Genomic DNA, 18,534 nt, shown 5'->3' with positions numbered 1-18,534 from the left:
GACTAACCAATTCGACCAGATTCAGGACGATTCGAAACCCTAAAGCTCTAGAAGCCTTTAATTCGAAAAACCCCCAAATCCTAACAAAACCCTAATTTCGATTTTGCACGAATTTCGTCGATCCCTTATGTTTGTGACCTAATCTCATGAATTAATCCCAAGACTTAGCAAGATTCGAAGTCCTAATAATCTAGGAACCTTTAAATCGAAAAACCCCCAAAAACTGACAAACCTTAATTTTCGAATTCGTCAAGAATTAAACGATTTCTAAACCTAGATACACCTTAGAACTTTGGCTCTAATACCACAGTTATAACCCAAGCCTAATTAATCAATTCGCAACACAAACAAACACAATCAAGATTCAAGACCCAAAACACATACACACACAATCAAGGCACGAATTTACAGTGGTTTATCTATCCAATATTGGATAGACTACATCCACATTGAGCTCTGAAATACGGATACTCACAACACTAAAAGATTATCCAACAATTACAAGAAGAAAACCATACAAATCTGTCGAAACAAAGCAACACTCAACTTAGGCCTATTAGCTCAAGAAACTCTTTACAATCTGCAAGAAACAAAGGACTAAACCAGCCTCAAGAAGGAAACACAACCCTCTCTCTAATCTACCTAGATTATTCCCAGAAAGCCTCAGCAAGAATACCAACCCTAGTTGCTCTCTAATTTAGTATGAACCCTAACTTTTCAGATTAGGAAAAATGCGGCTCCAACAACACTGTTGCTACTCTTTTATATAAGCCCATATTAGCAAATATCAGCCCTTAGATCTGTCTTGATCTCACGGCCAGGATTCCTTCACTTAACTTAAATGAAACGACCCCGTTTTTGGCTTCACAATATTTTCATAAGGTTTAAGTAATTGGTGATGTGCTGCTAAATATCAGAATGATTTTTAGTACCTTATAAGAACATTCTTTTGATGTTAGACTTGTAGTACTACTTCTGCCTTCAAGCAACAGAACTGTGCCCCCAACTAAGCCTGTTGGTGTTAAATCGTAATATGTACCATAATTTTGTCCACGTTAAAGAATTAATCGAGAAAATATGTGATCTAAGTTTAGTAATTAGGTAATGATATCACCGAACCTGCATGATTTTTCTATTAATTATACGTAAGTAAACATACCGCCAATCCAACTGTGGCACTGAGTAAACTTATGACATTGGACCCTGGTTTCAGTATAGCAGGTTTCTCAAACACGAAACTGTAATCATTTCCATCCACTTTGTTTCCCATTAGATTGCTTGAAGAATTGTTTGCCTGTTTAGACCAACAAAAAGTTAGATGAATGAAGCCTGGTCATCGTCATCTTTTATAGAGAGAAATCAATGACACACCTTGAAATTACCCATAAGCTTCCCATTAACATAAGCATGAAGATCGTGGCTGTTGGTGCATACTCTTAGAGTTACATTTTTCTCGGATGTCCCTTTGATGTGCACATTGTGTAAACAGGTGACAGTCATACAATATTAGTCTCTCTCTCTCTCTCTCTCTCTCTCTCTCTCTCTATGTGTGTGTATATATATATATATATATATAAGTGAAGCAGAGTGGTCAGGAAATTACCTTGTCATGTACCACAAGTAGTCGCTAGCATCAACAGTTGTTTCTTTTTGGTCAAGAAGCCGTATTTTTTCAAATTTACCTTCTCCTTTGAGGGTATCCATCATTTGCTCTGATGTCCAAAACCATGATAATTTATTAGGTTGACCATCCTTTCCCTTGTCATCTTCATTTGCCTTCATTATCATCAGAGAGGTTTGTGTGTTAACCTGTAGATCAAAGTATCATGGGGAAAGAAATTTGATATGTTTACTTGCCTTGGCTGTGTTGAAGACTTCCATGTTACCATTTTGAAGGAAAGTGACTGACCAAGCAGGCAAAAAGAACTTGCCATCTTGTCCCAAATCAACATTACTATCTGATGAATTGTCTGTGTTGCCCACCATACAAAACTTTTCCCCACTAGGAAGGCTGAATTTTGTCAGCTGAAGAACACAATAGGGTGACATGATTGAGTTCTTCTGTAGGAATCAATCACGTGACCGTATTGTTACTATCTGTAGGAATTAAGTCTGAAAGGGTTATTTATGTAATTCAACATCAAACTTATTTTAGCTTATTTGTTAAGCTGTTAAAAGTTAGTTTTAGTTAGCTGGTTAGTTACTTAATTAGTTAGTTAGTAATTAGAGAGCTTAATAGATTTGTATATAAAGCAGTCTGTTAATGAATTAAAAGTGTGAGCATTATTTAGAAATATCTTTCTTTTCTCTGTTTGTTCATGGTATCAGAGCAGGAAAGAAATTCTGGTTTCTTCTGATTTTTTTTTTTTTTTTTTTTGAGCTTTGTTTTACTAATTGGTTATTACTCGACATGGTGATTGAGTCAAGTAATACTGAAGCTGGAGAATTACCATCAAATTCTAACGAAAATTCTGTTTTGAAAGAAATGGAGTCGAATGATGGAAAAGAATTCCATGATGCTGCAAAATTCGGACCATCCAGGCATGCAGTTGGTGAATTTTCTACTTATAGGTAACGAAAACTATCTAGCATGGAGTAGATCAGTTTTAATTGCATTAGGTGCAAACAGAAGTTAAGGCCAGAACAAGATTCAGATAATTTTGAACTTTGGTCAAGGGTTGATTGCATGGTTAGGTCATGGTTTTTGAACTCTTTTTCGAGTGACATAGTAGGTGCTTTTCTTTATGCATCTACTACTGAAGAACTATGGAATGAACTTAAGGAACACTATGGTGAAAGCAATGGACCTCTAATTTATCAAATTCAGAGGGAAATTGCTTTAGTTTCATAGGGAAATGAGACAATTTTGAAGTATTATACTAAATTGAAAAAACTTTGGGATGAGTTGAACTGCATTTTACCAGTTCCTGAATGCAGTTGTGGATCAGGAAAGAAGATGAATGATATTAATTCTTTGAATTGTTTGATGCAATTCTTGATGGGGCTTAATGATTCCTATGATCATTTAAGGAGCCAAATTTTAGTACTTGAACCATTACCTACTGTTAATAAAGCTTATTCTATGGCTTTGAAAATTGAAAAACAAAGGGAGGTTCATATCAATTTTTCATATTCAAGTACCATTTCTGCTATGTTTGCTAAGGCACAGATGACTCAAGGAAATAATACAACAAAGAAATATGGGAGCAGTGGCAGTAACTATAATGGGGGAAATAAGAATAAACAAGAAAATAGGAAGAGGAATGTTGATAAACATTGTGATTTTTGTAACCAAAATGGACACATAAGAGAGTTTTGCTTTAAAATCATAGGTTATCCAGAATGGTATAAAGATCTGAAAGGTCAGCAGGGTAAAGCCAATACTAGGGTAGAGCAATGGCAGCACAAATGATGGATTCTCCTATGAATTTTAAGGACACTGGTGAAGAAGAAAAGAAAGGCTTGCAGGGACAATCTCTCACTGATATTATACAGCAGGAGGTTATGAAGCTGATGAAAGGAAAATGTAGTTGGAAAATAATCAGGTGAACTTTGCAGGTATGAATTATAGCTTACAAGTCATTGATTGCTTAGAAGTAGGAACATGGATTGTTGATACAGGTGCTTCAAACCATATGTGTGTTGATTTGAAACTTATGAACTCACCCAAACCTGTAACCAAGCCCACACTTGTTTATTTACCAAATGGAACGATAAAGTTTGTGAACCATATTGGAAATATCCTATTAAGTTCTAAACTAACCCTTCATAATGCTCTGCATGTTCCATCTTTCAAATTTAATTTACTTTTAGTACCCAAACTCACTACTAATGCAAATCTTAAGTTTACTTTTTACCCAAAACATTGTGTTTTGTAGGACCTACACAGTGAAGAAATATTAGAAGTTGGGAAACTTGTTGGGAATTTATACATTCTGGACAAAAACAGTCTCCATTTTAGGAATTCTTCTATATGTAATAAGACAAAAACACAAGCTATATCAGCTAAGTGTTTACCTCCTGCTTGTAATACTTCTTTTTCTACTAATAAAGTGGATCATTGCTCGTTATCTCTTTGGCATAAGAGACTTGGTCACAGCTCTTTGAATGCATTGCATCATTTATAGTTTATTGACAAATTTGCCGATGCATATTTTTCAGATTGTGATGTGTGTCACAAAGCAAAACAATCCAGGTTTCATTTTCCTATAAGTCGAACTACATCTTTTAAACCTTTTGATTTACTTCATTTGGATCTATGGGGTCCTTATAAAGTAAGATCTGTTATAGGAGCACATTATGTGCTGACCATTGTTGATGATCATAGTAGAGCAGTATGGACATTCCTTCTTTCCCACAAAACACAAACATTCACTACTTTACAAAATTTCTTTCATCTTGTAGATACCCAGTTTGATGCTAAAGTTAAAAGCATTAAAACAGACAATGGAACTGAATTTCTTAATTCTAGTTGTCAGCAACTATTTCATACATTAGACATCATTCATCAGAGAACATGTGTCTACATACCTCAGCAGAATGGTATTGTCGAAAGAAAACATAGGCATCTACTTCAAGTTGCTAGAGCCTTGATTTTTCAAGCTAATATGCCTATCATGTTTTGGGATCATGCCATTCTTATGGCAACTCACATCATTAATAGGTTACCAACCTCAGTCCTTCAGTGGATATCCCCATATGAACTACAGTATAACCAAATTCCTAACTATGATTCTTTTAAGGTTTTTGGTTGCCTTTGTTATGCAACCAATACACTGCCACATAAAGATAAATTCGCACCAAGAGCTAATCGATGTTGTTTCATTGGTTACAGTCAAGGTCAGAAAGCTTTTAAGCTTTATGATATGTCTTTTAAAACAATTTTTGTTTCTCGAGATGTGGTTTTTCTTGAACATTTGTTTCCTTTCTCTACTAACTCCACTGCCAACAATTCTTCATGTGTGCCATTAATTCCTTTTGATCTTGAAGATTTGTTTCCTACAGATATTGATCATTTACCTGCCACATCTCAACCACAATCCACATCTGATTTTGACATTTCTGATTCTATACCTTCTGCTAAGTTAGAAACTCATTCATCACCCAGAGTTGATACTATTATGCATGCTGAACCTATTACTGATGCATCGCTTCCTGAAAATTTGTCTCTTGATCATGTAGACATGCATTCACAGTCTAGTAACATTTCACCTATTCCAATTGCTCAGTCTCCACCTAGGCAAAGTCTTAGATCTAAACAGCCACCAAAATGGATGAATGATTATGTGCTGCACTATCATAATTCCCAACAGCTCTCATCTGTTGAAAAATCTCATTTTTCTTCAATATATACACCTCCAACTTACCCTTTCATTGATCCTCCTTGTCTATCACACACATATATCAATTTCTTAGCTAATGTCTCAACAATCCAAGAACCTACTTCCTATCATCAAGCTTGCCAGCATCCTGCTTGGATTAAAGCTATGAATGTTGAAATTGATGCTTTAGAGTCCAACCATACTTGGGAATTAGTCCCATTACCACTTGAAAAAAAACCAATTGGCACGAAATGGGTTTATAAAATTAAACTTAAACCAAATGGGAGTGTAGATAGATACAAGGGGTCACGTGATTTCTTTGTCTCCTAATTTAATAAATTCTTATGTAAGTTTGCGACTTACTTCAACATTTTTGGTAACATTCTTGGCTTTTGTTGTACCATTGGTGAAAAATTTCTCTGCTTGCTTAATAGCTTCATGGAGTTGCTTCAAGTGTCCCCACTTGGGCTGATTAATTGATAAAATTAGTACCATGGGTGATAGAGCATTCTCTTGCTGGCATATAATCCATGGAATCAAAATATTTTAGGCTTCAGCCATGCTAGCGCACCATTTAATGTATTCTTTTTCGTCATCTCCGTACTTATCCATGATATTTCCATATTAATTCTCAATCTGTTATGTAACTAAGAACTCAAAAGCCCACAACTCTTACTGCTAATATTTACTAAAAATAAGGGATATGGTGTAAAAAAAACATGGGCTAAAATAATCGGACCTCCCTGTGGTGCAGATAGATTTGCTTCTTTGCACATATTTACAATCTTTGTGGTGAAAATTTTCACTTTGTCCTGCATGCATATTTAGAATATTTGCTGTCAAAATTGATGAATATTGAATCAAAAAATAAACATAAATCTGAAGAAAATCAAAACTTTAACCTTGAAAAAATCATTATTTGTTCTAAATTTGATCCCTGGAAGATTGTGCAGCCTCTGATGACAAACAATGTATAAAAATCAGCAACCTTAACTTTAAGTAGGTTTTGTAAATTTTAGTTTTTACCCATAATTGTTGACCGTTTCTCACGGAGGCCATTCGTAAGAACGAGTCTCTAGCTCCCCTTCATTTTAGGAGCACCTGAAGTGGTCCACTCGGGTATTCATCACGTTCGTAGAACGTGGAACTACCCCATGATAAACTGAACAAGTGGGACATGCAACCGCCAAAGCTGGATGGAAGCTTTGGCTATAAATACAACAGTTTGGTCCCCAGACTCGATCACTCAATCCCTTTCAGTCTTACACCATCTAAATAGAGTGAGTAGAGTTTGGAAGTACCAAACACCAATGAGAGGTCGTAGCAAAACCGTGAGGAACGTCAATGACTGGAGGTACTGTTTCTTTGGCATTAAGCTTTTCGATTATGTTTTAAAGTATTTATTCCACATAATAGAATCATATTTATGCTAACATTTGCTATCAGAGCCCCATTTTATCTCTGCCTTGATGTTGGAATGATGGCCTGTTTATCTCTGTTTTTAACCGAAAGTTTTTAAAAAATTAAAGTTTTGATTTCTAGACCTTTTTATTCGAAAGAAGATTAGAAATCATGTGGAAATAGTTTTTCTAAGCTTTCTTTGATTAAAATTAAAAAAATGGTGACCTGCAACCCAGTCTGGAGGTTGAAGACGACCAAAATGACATATCGTTTATATGGCCTGGTTTTTAAACAAGGGGAAAAACAACATGTCGTTTATATGGGTCAGTTTAAAAAAAAAAAAAAAAATCTGAAAACAGAGACAAACAACGACATTTATAGTTTCCTCTTTTATACTTGGTTTATGAAGTGGGCTTTTTGGGCCTCACCCTTTTGTGCTTATAATTGTTGTGCTATTTTGTTGTGCTTATAATTTTTATTTGATTTAATTATATGCAATTTGGATAATTGTTGTGCAAATTTATTTATTATATATGCTCATATTTAATTTGCATGAATTGATTATTTCTGCTCTATATTAATACATGCTATTTTTGGATGAGTATATATTTAGTCAAAGGCATAGTATTAAATGTTATGCATAATATTATAGTTTTAATTATGCAATATTTATGCTTATATTATGAGAATATTTTGTGCATAATAATAACATATTAGTATTTGTTAAAATTATGTAATTCGTAATATTAAGCTAGTCTTTATGGGATTTAATGTCTAGTGAACCATATAATTTTAATTAATTAGAGAATAGTCACAGCATCTTTAATTAAATAAAATTATATATTATGATTGATTAGGATCACATAAAGAATATTAGACATTAATTGTAATTAATTATACTTCATATAATAAATTTTTCCCACAGGAATTTTTATTATATTTATATTATTAATTAGGATAAAATATCAAGTTATTCATAATTTACCCACAGGAATTATGAATTTAGTAAATAATTTGATAGTTTTATCATAAAGAATAAATGAATCTGCTTGAATTAGAAATTTAGCGCACAGGCAATTTTTTTATCATTAGATTCAATTTTTAAGCATGATATTTTGTTTGCCTCAATTTTAACATAAGCATGTAATCTATAATTTTATGCAGTCGTACAACCTGCAAATTTCTTTGATATTCATTATGATATCCCTGAACTTAAGAGAGATAACTATAAGGTCTGGAAGGGGAGAGTTCTTCTCAATTTGGGGTGGATGGACAGGAAAGACGAACCACCAGCAGTCACTGATACTAGCACTGCAGCGAACATCACGCTTTATGAATGATGGGAGCGATCTAATCGTCTCAGCTTGATGTTCATTAAGACTAGAATCTCTGCTAGTGTCCGTGGTTTTGTTGATCAGCATGAAAAGGTCAAAGACTTGCTAAAAGTCATTGATGATCAATTTGTCACTTCAGACAAGGCACTAGCAAGCACCCGATCATAAAGCTCTCATCCCTAAGGCTCACTGGTGAGAGAGGTGTGCGCGAGCACATCATGTAAATGAGGGATATTATGGCTCAATTGAAGAATCTCAAGGTTGAAATGTCGGATTCATTCCTGGTGCACTACATCTTGAACACCCTTCTGCACCAATATCGACCCTTCAAAATCTCATACAACACACATAAGGATAAATGGTCAATGAATGAACTTATGACCATGTGTGTTCAAGAGGAAGAGAGATCGGTGATAGAACATGGAGAAAGTGCAATGCTGGCAACGCATGGAAAGGGAAAATATCAAGCCAATCAGAAAGGGAAAGGTAAAATGCCTCCCCAAGGTGATATCAAGAAAGATTCCAAGTGTTTCTTCTCTAAAAAGAAGGGATACATGAAGAAGGAATGCGCCAAATTTCATAAATGGCTTGCAGACAAAGGTAATCCAACCTCATTTGTTTGTTATGAATCTAACATGGTTAATGTCAATATTAACACATGGTGGATTTATTCTGGATCAACAATCCACATTTCAAATTCCTTGCAGGGTTTGCAAAACCTAAGGAAGCCAGTGGGAAGTGAGCAAAGAATCTTATCAAGAAACAAGATGGGCTCGCATGTGGAAGCTGTAGGAACTTGCTATTTAATTTTAAGTAGTGGCTTTGTTTTAAAGTTAGAAAAGACCTTTTATGTTCTAAGTTTTTTCTGGATACTTGATTTCAGTTTCAAGGCTTGTACCTTTTGGATATTCCTTTAATTTTTTATATTCATCTTTCAGCTTACTTTATAAATTTGATTGTGTTGGGAATGGTACTTTGTCTGATGGTCTTTACTGCATTAATTTACAAAACAATGCCACTTATGATTCAATGCATGTTCACACTTGCGCTAAAAGATGTGTTATTGATGAAGACTCCTCTAAATTATGGCACCGGAGATTAGGTCATATCTCCATAGATAGAATTAAAAGATTAGTAAATGAAGGAGTACTTAATACTCTGCATTTTACTGATTTTGAGACTTGTGCTGCATAAAGGGAAAGCAGACCAATAAGTCAAAGAAAGGTGCCAATAAGAGTTCGGACATAGTAGAGATCATACATACTGATATATGTAGTCCAGACATGGACTCACATGGTCAGAAATACTTCATCTCTTTTATAGATGATTACTCACGATATATGTATCTCTACATGCTTCATAACAAGTACAAAACATTAGATGCCTTTAAAATCTTTAAGGCTGAAGTAGAGAAACAATGTGGTAAGCAAATTAAGATCGTGAAATCAGATATAGGTGGAGAATATTATGGTAGATACACAGAGGATGGACAAGCACCTGGGCCATTTGCAAAGTTTCTTTAAGAGCATGGGATTGTTGCCCAATACACCATGCCTGGTTCATCGGACCAGAATGGTGAAGCAGAAAGAAGAAACCAAACATTGTTGGACATGGTGCGGAGTATGCTTAGCAGCTCGAATCTTCCTAAATCCTTGTAGGCTGAAGCACTTAAGATGGCAGTGTATATATTGAATCGAGTTCCAACCAAGTCTGTTCCTAAAATGCCATTTGAATTATGGAAAGGTTGGAAACCGAGTTTGCGACATATGCGTGTTTGGGGATGCTCGTATGAGGTGAGAATTTATAATCCACAAGAGAAGAAGCTGGACCCAAGGACCATTACTGGGTATTTCATTAGATATGCTGAAAGGTCTAAAGGTTACAGATTTTATTGTCCATCTCACAGCACTAGGATTGTGGAATCAAGAAATGCAAAGTTTCTTGAAAATGACTTAATCAGTGGGAGCGATCAAACTAGGAACATAGTTTCTGAGAATGATCATTCAGAATCTCAACCTTCCACCTCAGGTGATAAATTGGTTACTGGTGTTGAACAACCAATCATTGGAGTTCCACAAGCTGCTGAAAACATTCCAGTAGATCAGGTAGTTCAAGAGTTGCCAATAACTTTTGAACAACGAGTTGAACCACATACTTCTCCAGAATATGATGATAGAACATTAAGAAGATCTACTATACCAAGGAGATCATCAATTCCTAATGATTATGTTGTGTATCTGCAAGAATCTAACTATAACATTGGAGCAAAAAATGATCCCGAGTTCTTTTCACAAGCCATGAGTTGCAAAGAATCGGAATTATGGTACAGTGCCATGAAGGAAGAGATGAATTCTATGAAGAGTAACGAAGTCTGGGATCTTGTTGAGTTGCCTAATGGTGTAAAAGCCATTGGATGTAAATGGGTCTTTAAGACAAAAAAGGACTCATTGGGCAACATTAAGAGATACAAGGCAAGACTCGTTACTAAGGGATTCACTTAAAAGAAGGAATAGATTACACAAAGACTTTCTCTCCTGTATCTAAGAAAGATTCTTTGTATGTGATTTTGGCATTAGTAGCCCATTTTGACTTAGAGTTGCAACAAATAGATATGAAAACAACGTTTCTCAATGGAGATCTAAAGGAGGAGGTTTACATGAAACAACCCGAAGGATTCGCCTCTAGTGATGGTGACCAATTGGTTTGCAAGCTCAAGAAATTCATATACAGTTTAAAACAAGCATCCCGCCAATGGTATTTAAAATTCCATAATGTAATTTCTTCATTCGGATTTGTAGAAAACGTTATGGATCAATGTATATACCAAAAGGTCAGTGAGTAAAATATGTTTTCTTGTTTTATATGTGGATGACATTTTGCTAGCAACCAATGATAAGGGTTTGCTGCATGAGGTGAAACAATTCCTCTCTAAGAATTTTGATATGAAGGATATGGGTGACGCATCTTATGTCATTGGCATTAAGATCCATAGAGACAGATTTCGAGGTATTTTGGGTCTTTATCAGGAAACCTATATTAATAAAGTTTTAGAGAGATTTTGAATGAAGGATTGTTCACCAAGTGTAGCTCCCATTGTGAAGGGTGATAAGTTCAATTTGAACCAATGCCCGAAAAACGACCTTGAAAGGGAACAAATGAAGAACATTCCATATACTTCTGCTATCGGAAGCCTAATGTATGCTCAGGTCTGTACAAGACCTGACATTGCATTTGCTGTAGGAATGTTGGGACGATATCAAAGTAATCCAGGTTTAGACCACTGGAGAGCTGCAAAGAAAGTAATGAGGTACCTTCAAGGAACCAAAGACTACATGCTTATGTATAGACGGACAAACAATCTGGAAGTAATTGGCTACTCAGATTCTAACTTTGCTGGTTATATTGATTCACGCAAATCAACATCAGGATACATTTTTTTGATGGCCAGTGGAGCTGTATCATGGAGGAGTGCCAAGCAGACTTTGACTACCACTTCCACTATGGTAGTTGAGTTCGTCTCTTGTTTTGAGGCTACTTCACATGGTGTATGGCTTAAGAGTTTCATTTCTGGGCTTAGAATTATGGATTCTATCTCTAGGCCTTTGAGAATGTACTGCGACAACTCAGCTGCTGTTTTTATGGCTAAGAACAACCAAAGTGGGAGTCGAAGTAAACACATTAACATTAAGTATTTAGCCATGAGGGAACGTGTTAAAGAAAAGAAAGTGGTCATTGAGCACGTCAACACTGAGCTAATGATCGCTGATCCTTTGACAAAGGGCATGCCACTGTTGAAATTCAAGGATCATGTAGTGAATATGGGACTTGGTTCCATTATGTAATTTTCATTGTATGAATTTTATTCTTAATTATTTTGATGTTTTTTCTCATATTGATGTGCACCTTAATTTAATTTTGAGAAAATTCATCTATGTTGGACCAAGAATAAACATAGGGTTTATTCATTAAGAAATTATTGCCACATAAATTATAATGTTTAAGAAATAAATATATAGTAATACATGAAAGGTAATACTCGTCATTAGAGGACCTATCGCCGTGATTCATATATTTATTACTTAAATATAGATTATCGATGGGTTTAAGATGAAACATAAGATTAGAAGTGTGGACCAAGTGGGAGAATGTTGACCGTTTCTCACGGAGGCCGTTCGTAAGAACGAGTCTCCTGCTCCCCTTCATTTTAGGAGCACCTGAAGTGGTCCACTTGGGTATTCATCACGTTCGTAGAACGTGGAATTGCCCCATGATAAACTGAACAAGTGGGACATGTAGCCACCGAAGCTTGATGGAAGCTTTGGCTATAAATACAACAGTTTGGTCCCCAGACTCGATCACTCAATCCCCTTCTGTCTTACACCATCTAAATAGAGTGAGTAGAATTTGGAAGTACCAAACATCAGTGAGAGGTCGTAGCAAAACCGTGAGGAGCATCAATGGCTGGAGTTATTGTTTCTTTGACATTAAGCTTTTCGATTCTGTTTTAAAGTATTTATTCCGCATTATAGAATCGTATTTATGCGAACATTAATTCCATATTGCACAGGCGTATGGACCAACCCGAATAATGGCATATAAACCTGCGTCTTTAATCAGCTTGAAGAACTTGATGAAGTCCTTATCTCCAGAGAAATCATACTAATATATCCAATTTGCAAAACAGTAACAGAATAAATGTTAGATTAAAAGACTAATTTCTGGAGCTAAAAATTAAATATTCAACAAGAATACTCAAACCTCACGACGGCGAGGCTCATGGATATCCCAGAAAATGTAGGTTTCGATAGCATCAAGGCCACCATCCTTTGCCTCCTGAATCAAATGTGGCCACATCTGTGTCAAAGACTCAAAGATAATATAATCATTCATGTAATGGTTCTTGAATTTCCTGGACAGTGCCAAGCTGTAAAAACAAATGTTTCAGTTATACCTCTGCGGTGCTGCGAGTATAGTGGATTGTACCAGCGTTGATAACTTTACTTTGCCAATCAATGATAAGGGATTTTGAATCATAATGTACTGTTATAGCTGAACATAATCATAGAAAAAATGAAGACGCAATAAGAACAATTCCAGTCCAAGAAGTTATCATCTTCTAATATGCATTGAACTCACAAGCTCAAGACTTTCTTCTCAGGGAAGAGAAAGAAGAAGGGAAGAATTTGGATTGAAGTTGTGCTGGAAGCTCGTGATTTGCTGACTCAAGTTTCAAACTACACTTATATAGACAACCAACATTATCTTGTAATTTAGAATACGTACATATCTAAATTTGGGAGATGTGTTCCAAAATTTGGCAATCTGAATCCGTGTTTTATTAAAAATCTAAATTTGGAAAAAAGACGTGTTCAGATTTTGGGATTGAATAATATGAATAAACGGTAATTTTTAATATGGTTTTCAGAAAATCCCGTTTGAAGTGAGAGTTTGCCGTACTTCATGCAAAAGGTCGATAAAAGAAACATCAAATGGGGCTGTTATTTCCTTTATTAAACGTTAGAAATAAACACTACGGATAAACTTTGACTGCTTATAGAAACTTAACAGAAAATGTTAACTGTTGATTCATAGTATTATACGGCCCAAATCAATATTTGTAGCAAAAAATTTGGATTGTATGCTGGTTGTTTTTTCTTTAATGGGTTATGAAATATAAATAAGCTTCAATACACAGAATTTTTGTTTGTTTTTTTCTTAAAGAGTAATGAAATATAAATAAGCAGGTAATGCACAAAAATTAGTGTTTGTTTTTGCCAAAAACAATTATGAAATATAAATAACAATAATTCACAATTTTTATTGCAGTACCCTGGCATATATATCATCACATTATGATTTGTACATAATTAAAAATCAATTACAACATGGATAATAAATAGCCCAAATTAATATTTCTCAGATGTTAATATCAATATTTCTGAGAGATTTATTACCATGTTAAAGAAGATGACTGACAATTTAATTATATATGGACATACCAAAAAGAAAATGTGAAACATATATCTCACACGAGTCAAAATTGCACCCAGGAAATTACGGATTCACAACAGAAAAAGAATCAAAGCACACAGTAATACATATCAATGTTGCATTATATTAAAATTTAGCGGATAGTAACTGCAAGAATCGCAGTTTATTCAGGACAAAATATTCTTCTATGAGACAAAAAGTAAAACTTCTTATATGGCATTTGGTCCTAAATTAATTAAAAACGAAAGCAAAGAAAAAAAAAGGGGGGTTTATATCTAAATTATTAAATATTACTACTAACACACAGCTTCCACAGCAAGTCTCTTGACAATACTTCCGCAGCTAGTTTTGCCAAGCTTATCTTCAGAAATGTCAATGTAACATGTCTCCTTTCCAACACACTCCTGTTGAAGTATTGGCAATATTTCTTTCTCAGCTTCACAAGTCCCCACTTCAAAAGAACCGCATGTCCCTTGTGGATCACCAAAACTAGCGAACTTAATTGCAGAGATCGGTCGCCCATTGCAGGACAATTCCAATGTCTTTTCCTCATACGCATTGCCGCATGCTGTTTCCCACAGCGAGTGTTTAAAGTTTACTAGCGATGGTTACCACCGAATTCCTCAAACAACACTAATGATTTACATCATCTTGCAGAAAAGACCGAGGCACATGGTACCTATCAATCAAAACAAAACAGAGAAATCGTAAGTTAAATATAACAAACTAAATGAATTTAACCAAAACTTGTAGAAGTATATTGCTCTCACCATCTCTGGAAGGCTGACCACGTTGGAGCACACTTGTTGTTGTCGTATTGACCGCGATAGTCGCAAGCGTCAGAGCTACAACCATCTTCTTCAGCCAGGTAGCTTGGCCAGTGACGACCAAGTTTTGCCCATTAACCCAAGCGAAACCTTTGCCCATTCCTTGTAAATCCAAAACAACTGCATCTCCTAGAGGAGCTTTGAAAGTATCTTATACCATGTCATTCTACTGTTAGTGGGAACATTATCTGCAAACCAACCACTGGTCTCTTATTGGTATTTACTGTACTGTAAAACTTCTTTTCTTCCAGTCCACTCAATCCAACTTTGTATGACCTTTGTGAGAAGACAAATCCTTGATACACTCTCGTCCCCCTTCCTTCCTATCAGTTCAACCGGACCAGTATTCCAGTTTGTACCATGTCAAACATGGGACCATAATTCTATTATGAGAACAACATGTTAGGATATATAAAATATAAAGAGACTGACACTGTTAATTAATAGGTTTAGAATTACATTACACCTGCAAGCCAACAGTTACACTGAGCAATGATATTTGATTCTTTCCAGGATTTAACTTGACTTGTTGCTCAAAAACATCTTTGAAAACACCGTATTTGTCCATTGTGAACCTGAACGAATAAGAGAAATAATTATTAATAAAAGTTTATAAATAGATCAGAGTATTCACAACAAATTTCCAAATAAATTACCAATATGTTTCTCCATTAACATATGCATGAAGTACAATGCCACTGGTATTAACTCTCAGTGTCATATTATCACTCCAAATTATATCATCTGGCTTAAGGTCCACACTGTTTCAGTGACAAAAAGTTGAATTAAAGCATGTGATATGATGAATAAATCCTTAAATGAAAGTTTCACAGAAAAAGAAGAAATTACCTTGTCATATACCAGGGTATCACACATCATTTATTACTTTTTGGTCAATAAGTGAACTAGCGCAAAGCTTCCCTTTCCTTGAACTACAGTTCATCGATGACCTCAGTTCTCCAACCCACTTCAGAGAAGATGGTTCGTTTTCAGCCTGGTTGGTTTCTTAACAATCAATGATTTTTGAGCGTTCACCTTTGCAGTACTATAAACTTCGGTTTTACAATCAGGGAGAATGCTTACAGACCATGCTGGCACAACATAATCACTTCCCTGGAAAGTGATTGCAGCATCTCCAGTGGTATTTGCATTCCCGAAAAAGCAACTTGATCCTTCCTCAGTTGCATAAACAGTGGCCTGGACCGAAATTGCATATTTCATAAGCTCCTAATTAAATATATTATATACGGGGAATGAGTAATGTGTTTTATGTAGTTAAATATAAATAATCTTACTGTGACAGAATTTCCGAAATCAGTGGTGGAAACGTTGCCATGGGTAGAGTCTTCTCCATTGCCTTCAAGACATTATAAGTTCCTTCAAATGTCCCCACTTCGGTTGATTCAGGTTTCCTATCAATTATTTACAAAAATAATTTACTAATTGAATATTGATTATTAGCATGAAAGTACACTAGAAGTTAATAAAAATGCTAAAGAACTATGAACTCACCAAATTCGTCAAGGGGTGCATCATAATCGAGTTGTAGTAAGATATGACCACCCGATGTCTACCAAAATTAGTCCCACCATGGTACTGATCAGAAATCCAACTGAGTTTCAGCATCCAATTTTTGATTTTTTGTTTTTTTTTTTGGTTTAAAAATAAGTTTAAATCTAATTAATCGGTAAGAACTGACCATGTAATAGTTTTGGAATGTGCCTCCAGTTTGAAAATCTTGCAACAGAAAAGGCAAGGTCCTCAGCGTCCTATGTGGGTCTTTGCCTCCCCAACTCTTAAACCTAATAAAGAAAATAATACATGAATTTTTAGGATACCATAAGATAAAAACAATTCAATAAAATAAATAAACCCACCAGCCAGTCCAATTTCAGTCCACATTTTGGGCTGTTGGGATTATTTGGTGTAAATGAATCGCAATACCAACCATGGCATGTGTTGATCTGACGGCAAAATTGAATAAAATAATCAATTAAAAAAAAAAACCAAAACAAAAGAAATTTCTAAACGTGAATAAAAAAAATAAAAAAAATATTTATATATCCATTGGCTGGGGAGCTCACTCTCTGGCACTGATCCATGGTACTCCAATATCAAGTGAATCAGCCATTTTAGCACACCAGTCAATATATACTTTCCCAGCTTCTCCATAATTTGATATCATGTTTCCGTATTCATTCTCAATCATCAAACACAAATTTACACAGTTACAAAAATTAACATATATATTAACTAAATACTTACAAAATTAATGGTTAGTATAATACCTGAGCAAGAATAATGGGCCTCCTTGAGATGCAAATAATTTCTCTTGTTTAACCATATCCCTATCAAAGCTGTAAAGTTTTGCATTTCATTCTAGAAAACAAAAAGAAAAAAATATCGTCACAAATCTAAAAAAAAAAAAAAAAAAAAAAAAAAAAAACACTGAGAATATTATAAAAGAGTTAAAATGTTCCATTCACGTACCATAAACACTTCGTTTACGGTTCGAAGCTCTTGAACTCCAGGCATGTTATGTACCACCAACAGAAACCCCCTGATCAATTGGATAGTGAAGATTAGATTATAATAAATATTTATGTGAAGATGAAGATGGAATTAAATTGATAGAAATTACACTCACCCATATTCCATTCAGCACAAACATATGGTCCAATTCGAAGAACAGCATATAATCCTCATCTTGAATGGTTTTAATGAACCTTATAAGATCAGAGTGCCAGAAAAATCAACTGGCGACGTGTGGTTCATGACATTCCAAAAAACATAATTCTCAATGCATCCACCAACCACCCGCCTTCGCTTTCCTTATAAGGTCAGCCCCATCTGTAAATCAATATTACAAAACCTATGTTACTTGTTATCCATAGAAAAACACACATGATAAAAAAATAAAAATAAAAGATTACTTCTGGTGTGCTTCTCGGGTATGAATTGATCCAGAAAGCAAACCCTACGTCGACCATCAATGATGATTGCTCTCCCGTCAGAGGAAACATTATAAGCACTTGAAAGGCTTATAAAAACAGTTTGAATAATGAAACAGAGAAGAAAGGCATAAGAAATTGTCTTGGAGACGCCATTGGAAGATATAGGAAACGACTGATTTAGCATGTATTTATATGCTTAAACACAACTTTGAGATAAGATCTAAGAAGTTCAACTTAGCCGAAATCCAAGATAGAATATAGTGTGAAACAAATTTAGTATATCATATCACTTAATAAACCAATTGAGATTCAACTAAATTCCAAAAATACGTGAACTATTTAAATTAGCATTAAAATGAAGATCAATAGGAGATTATATTGTTGACAATTAGTTATGGTTGAATAAAAATTTCTTCATCTTGTTGGAGAAGAATTTTGAAATTGAAGATAATCTAGATTAAAATGTTTGAAATTTTCAAAAGATATAATTAGAAAATTAATGAATTTTATATTTTTATTACTACGCAATAAATGTTTATATATTGAATGATAATTCATAATGCAAATATAATTGTTATGAATAATATGGGCCTGGCAACCCTAATTTTTTGTATATTTGGGGTTAAATCGAAAATTATGTTGGGGGTTTATGTAATTTTTAGGGGTGATTTGTAAATTTTTAATTAATTATTAAAAAAATAAAAAT

The 18,534-nt window shown here is 34.8% G+C and overlaps 1 pseudogene; it reads right to left on the bottom strand.

The window, feature by feature from the left end:
* Nucleotides 1–14,343: 14,343 nt before the first annotated feature.
* Nucleotides 14,344–18,012, bottom strand: LOC116118399 (annotated as a pseudogene).
* Nucleotides 18,013–18,534: the final 522 nt, after the last annotated feature.

This window comes from Pistacia vera, unplaced genomic scaffold (assembly GCF_008641045.1).
Source record: "Pistacia vera cultivar Batoury unplaced genomic scaffold, PisVer_v2 Contig842, whole genome shotgun sequence".
NCBI lineage: Eukaryota > Viridiplantae > Streptophyta > Magnoliopsida > Sapindales > Anacardiaceae > Pistacia > Pistacia vera.
Note: the sequence above shows the minus strand (reverse complement) of the source record. Positions and strands in the feature narration are given on the sequence as shown.